General features: G+C 43.5%; 1 protein-coding gene across 1 annotated transcript in view; it reads right to left on the bottom strand.

Moving 5' to 3' along the window:
- Window positions 1–5,684: 5,684 nt before the first annotated feature.
- TIMCC (TIM double twin CX3C motif chaperone) overlaps window positions 5,685–6,126 on the bottom strand; it is a 9,036-nt gene continuing 8,594 nt past the window's right edge. Inside the window, exon 3 of the mRNA XM_083184535.1 lies at window positions 5,685–6,126. This exon is cut by the window's right edge and continues 1,538 nt beyond it. The gene's annotated coding sequence lies outside the window, so the exon portion shown is untranslated.

Genomic DNA, 6,126 nt, shown 5'->3' with positions numbered 1-6,126 from the left:
TGCCATTGTGACAAGTAAAGCTGGCCATACACAACGAAGAAGTCACCCCCCCGCCCGTGAGCCACCCGGGCAGCAGGATTGCATGTGGTTCTTTTGCATGTGAAATACCATACATTGCATCGGACCAGCTGTCAATCACACACAATTGCAGGAAAAGAGCCCAAAAGTGAATTGCCTGGTGTATGGGGGCTTTAGGGAGATCTGGCATGCCAGACATTAGTTTTATTTTGGTTGATTGCATTAGCCTAATGTAGGGATGGACATCGGAAGCCCACCATCAAATGATGGCTGGGCATCCACCATCTAATCTTTCGATGCGATGGCCACTTACTATAGCATCAAAAGTATTCGATAGTAAAAAAAATTCATATGATTGCTGCATATGTGCATTTTCTGCACATGTGCGCATCTTCAGCTTGGCCAAGCATTCGCAAACACACTGCAGAGTGGCTGGTTAGTGGGCAGGACCATCGGAGCGCCATCAAATGTTTACTATTCGATGGCGACAAATATTGGAATGCCACCATAGAATGGTAAAACCACTACCATCGAACCAAAAACAATGATGGTAGCTGATGTCATTTAGCAGCTGTTGGTTGATGGAGGAAGAACTCGCAGGCCAGGTTGGACTGAGGCGTGTTCCGTATTTGTCTTTCAGTTGAATATGGCCATTCTACATATTTTAAGTTCTCCTTTAATCTTACGATGGACGATTAGTTTGGTATTAGATATAAAATGGCATTAGATATAAAATGACAAAGCAAATATATACGGGAATTGTAAGAAAAAATCCCCGCAGGAAAAACCTATAAAAAACAGAGAATCTGCTATCTCTGAACATTTTGTGTATTCCAGGAAATAATCCTCCCTTTGATCTGGAAATAACCTTGATTCCCAAGCTTCGTCACACTGCAAGGCCAGTAACAGTCTGTGCTACACTGTCATTTGTAACCAGATATACAGTCCAACGCTGCCACAACTAAGTATGGAATGGCCAAATATGTGGAGAAATGGAAGAATCAAGCGGAAGAGTAGCCAGCAGGGCCTGTAATCTGTACTTAGCCTAATACTTGCTGCACCCTTGCTGATCTAGACTGTGTAGGCCGGACCACACCTTCCAGGCAGCTGAATATAGTCTGTAATTACGATGTTTGGAGGAAATCACGCAGACTATGGCTTCTGCTCCACTTGCAGGTTATAAACTTACCCACACATTACTCACAGGTCTTATGCAAGGCAGATGAAACATAGAATCTGCATTCCAGTTCAGCCCAGCCTAAGCCTTCCGTTGCTGGGTAACAGACCTGTGCTTACAAACGACCTCTCACCTAACAAGCATACAAGCATGAGGGTAAGGAGAGCATGACCGTCATGGCTGACTGATATAATTGCCAGTATGTAGAAGCACCTGCACAATAAGGCAAGTAAAAAGGAACTCGTCTGCGGCACATTAAGCACGGTAGCAGCTAGATCCCCTTCGCTGTGGGAACCTTTCCCATCATGCACTGGGTCCACATCTACCTGTGGCAAGTAAAGCGAGGCCGCGAGGGGCCATGCAGCTGAAATAAAACAAAATATCCTACACCAACCTAAAATTACAGACAATGCATACCTCCCAACATGACCCTCTCCAGGAGGCACACATAGCTCTGCTCCTGCACTTCCCTCTTAATGTATGATTGCCATCACCCGTGTTGAAGCACCTTTCTTATCAATTAACCTGTCCAACACAGATGAAGGTGATCATACATTAAGGAAAGTCCAGAAGCAATGTGTCCCTCCTGGAGAGAGTCATGTTGGGAGGTATGCAATGGGGCAGATGTATTAAGCCTGACGAAGAGATAAACTGGAGATAAAGTGGGAGGAGATAACGCACCAACCAATCAACTCAAAACTGTCATTTTTCAAAAACAGCTGATTGGCTGGTGCGATTTCTCTTTCCACTTTATCTCCAGTTTAGCTCTTTGCCAGAGTTAATACATCTGCCCCAATATAATGCAGGGTACACACCTAGACGGTGCACATTGTGAGCGGGTCGTCAGTCGATCGTACGACCCGCTCATGATCTTGCGGAGCGCACGACCCACTCACGATGTGCATGCGATCGGGTTCCGGTCCGATCGCGACCCGCTCACGATGTGCATGCGATCGGGTTCCGGTCCGATCGTGACCCGCACCCGGGTGAATGATCGTTTTCAGATCCTACCTGCAGCAGGTAGGATCTGAATAACAACCGACTGACCCGCGGGGCCGCGCATCGGATCGGGATCAGATCAGAACAGACAATCTACATCCAATTGGTCGGAATTGGATCTAGATAGGATTAGGCCCTTGTCGTTCTGGTGTGTACCCTGCATAAGTAACATTGTAAGAGCATGTAACCACTTCCTCCCTCCCCTTACTTCCTTTCCACGAAGGGGAAATAGTCACAAACATTTAAGCACTCGATTAGTCTTAAACCCGCATTAATAGACTGTCAGGACTTGTATTTGCTGTGTGGGTAGTAAGTGTATGTAGGTCATGATAGGTTTTTCTTGGACTGCTTTGTATGGGGGATGTAGGTAAACACATTTAAAAAAAAAATAGCTACACACTAAGCAGTCAAATCACTTAGCGGTGAGAAAACACCGGCAATGGCACCTCAAGTCACTTCATTCATGCCCTACGGGGCCGTGAACAAAATGGGCAGAGGCGGAGCTACTGTAAGTGCGACATATAGCCACACTTCCCTGCATGAGTCCTCTACCCTAGATGTTTGAACTTAAAATAATGTTTTATTGCAGTTATACACAAATATCTACCATTGCCTTTCACTAGAATATTCATATCCCAGGAATAACTATACGCCAGGACAGTAGGAGGTTAACTGCTGGTGATAGAAACTGAGATCCTGCTGTGGGTGACTCACTTGTGTGTGACAGGAACATGGAGGAATGCTGCGTTCATATCTAGGCATGCAAGGAACCAGACTCCACGTGGGCAAGGGGAGTGTCCCCACAAGTTTCAGGATCTATGAAGAACCCACTCAAGGGCGGCATCCGGAGAACAAGAAACCACCTGGTATAGATTCAGCTGCACAAACAGCAGAGATAAGACAATCCTATCACCGGACACAAAGTCAAGTACAATGATAATATAAATACTCCAGCAACATGTTTCAGGTATAAGCAGGATTAATTGTCTTAATTAACTTAATTAATTCTCCCGTAACCAAAATAATTAAAAGGGGATACATACAATAGCTTGGCATTGGGGATGAAGGCGGTCAAAAGAGCGACCTGGCATTCCGGTACCGAGAAAGAGATTTAACCCTCATCCCGTACCCCTCCCTGCTTGCAGCCTACCCAAGCTCCCACTCCGTAGACCCTTACTCTCCACCCTTTTGCCTAACCCTCACAGCCCGCCAATAAACTATCCCCCCCTGTAAGTGCCTAAACCTATCTTCCCCACAAGTGCTAATGACTCCACTTCCTTCCTCAGCCTGATATTTGGATGCCAGCTGTCAGAATTGTGAATGAATCCTGATTCATTTTGAAGTTCCGGCACCAGTTATAGCAGCAGTTGGGCTTCCGACAGCTAGCATCCCAACTGCCGAGATTATAATGGCATCCCTTAAAGCAGGGGTGGCCAAATCTGTCCTCGACCAAAAGTTTATGTTTTTCAGGCCACCTGTGGATCTATAGTAGGACTGGCTTCAGTATGTTTGAAAATGTGACAGTTAGTAATGACTACAGCTGTGCACCAGCTAGGGAGTCTGGGAAATGTGACAGTTAGTAATGACTACAGCTGTGCACCAGCTAGGTGAATTGGAAAACGTGGACCATTGGTAGATCTTGAGGACTGGTTTGGCCACCCCTGCCTTAAAGGGAATCATCCCAGTAGTGGAAATGCATATTATAGTTGCTTATAATTAAGACTCACATACTACTGACAACTGGAAATGACATATTATAACATAGCACCTAATGATGGAGCTGTAACTTTTCTTATCAGTTACAAAACAAACCAAGCCGTACATATGTATCCCTATACGTCTTCACTCTGGTAAGCCAATGCCAGTGCCAATCAGGTCAAGATGCCCCTTTTACTTACCATGGATTCTGGTTCTAAAGTTGGACTGAGCCAAATCAAACAGTTAGTAATTGGAGGCTATCTGTCTAGTGCAAATTACACAACAAAAGTTTACCAACCACAAATATTGAGATCCCATAATGATTTCTTACATCCGTGATGGAGCCTATTCTTTTGCCAAGGTTGTCTGTTGTTGCTGCTTCACACAGCGCTGAGGTCAGGAGTTCGGTTCCAACCAGGGCCTTATCTGTGTGGAGCATTGCCCATGATCCAGAAAATGTGCATTGACCAAGAAAATGTGCATTGTGCATATTAAGTAAGAAATAAATTCAAGTCTACCTATTAACATTTTAGGATCATCCCTGTTATACTTCCGAACCATGCATAGTACATCTTACTACCACTTACATATATTTAATGTCTCTGAAAACCTATTAGAGCTTACACTTATGCACCCTCACTCCTGTCAGAAGCCCCACTTTGAACCTAACTCGCTGGTATCCTCCAATTACAATGTAAGCGGAGCCCTCCCTAAAGCTGGATGCACACTATCCGATTTTAATGAATGATGTGCACGATAACAATATCGTAATGATATATTGTTCAGTGTGTACCCACTGTATATGCGTGTTCCCATGGATCGTTATCGATAAGCCCAATCGTCTGAACATGCAGTCTAACATGACAAATAGTCAGTGTTTGCATGTTCGGCAGGGGCCCCGGTCATGGCACTTAACAATATCTTTAACTGGTCATCCGTTTTCGTGGCACTGCCAAATTAGTTAACTATATTAGCGGTGACGCATATCGTACAGTATGAACGGACCTTAACCCTAATTTTGTCTTCCCTGTGTGTCTCCATTTTGCGGTTCCGCCCACAACTACAATATTAATAATGATGTCCTTTAAACATTCCTAAAATACTGTTTTGGTTTAGAGAAGTGGTTCTCAAACTCGGTCCTCAGGACCCCTCACAATTCACGTTATCCAGATCACCCAACAGGTGCACTAATTACTGACTGACACAAAAGATCCACAGGTGGAGCAAATTATTCCACTTGATTCTGTAAGGAGACCTGCACTGTGTGTGGTCCAGAGGACCGACAGAATCTGTGGTTCATTTATGGATTGACCTAATAATGTGACATGTAATAGAGCTTTCCTTTACTGTTTCTTTTCTGTGTTTTATCATGTTTATTGTAGCAATCAAAAAGGCGGATATAGGTGAAAAAGCACAATAATGATTTAACATTCTAGGAACACGTTTTATGCACATAAGATAAAAGCAGGCAGAATTCTAGAACATACATGGATTGTATAAAAACTGTAAGAACTACACGCACATAGACTAGCTTGTCAGTCAGACACTGGCATAGACAAAAACAAATAAAACCCACAGCCACTTTATGAGCACATCAAAGAATGAACCGCATCTAGCAAACCATATCCCAGTGACCACTGACCACTCCAGCTGGTCCCAGACAGTGATGTCAGAATCATCCTGCCCAAATCATGTCGCATCAGCAGACTACGCTTCATCGCTGCCCATAATATTGTACACATAAATAATACATTCTTTGTTTTCTCATTTCCTTTTTGACTGTCTAAAAGGAGACCCTACACGTATTTTTATTATCAAATGAGTAACAAATACAAATATACATTGGTGTTGAATCATCTACTCTTCAAAGACAACTGACAATATTAGATGAAACATTTAGCAAATAATTTGACACTATATGTGGGTGGTAAATGTTTATTTCCTCCACTTTTATCAGTGTCCAATTAGACGAATCCAGTTTTGAAATAATATTTAAAAAAAAATGATTTTCCAGGTAGAACTGTAACAGAAAAACCTGAGGGATCATTTATTGCCCCACGTTTATAGAAACATTCACAATTTATTCTCCAAAGAAAGGTTTTGGGGCTTTTTTGGGTACTCTTTACCTAGAACGGCGCCCATCGCGGGCATCGCATGCCATTATAATGGCGACCGATGCGATTTCACATAGAAATACATGTTAAAATGTAAATCGCATCGGTCGCATCGCATGC

Source organism: Crinia signifera, chromosome 4 (assembly GCF_055691185.1).
Source record: "Crinia signifera chromosome 4, ASM5569118v1, whole genome shotgun sequence".
In the NCBI taxonomy this organism is placed as follows: Eukaryota; Metazoa; Chordata; class Amphibia; order Anura; family Myobatrachidae; genus Crinia; species Crinia signifera.
The sequence above is the reverse complement of the archived record's forward strand: the minus strand, read 5'-3'. Positions and strand labels throughout refer to the sequence as shown.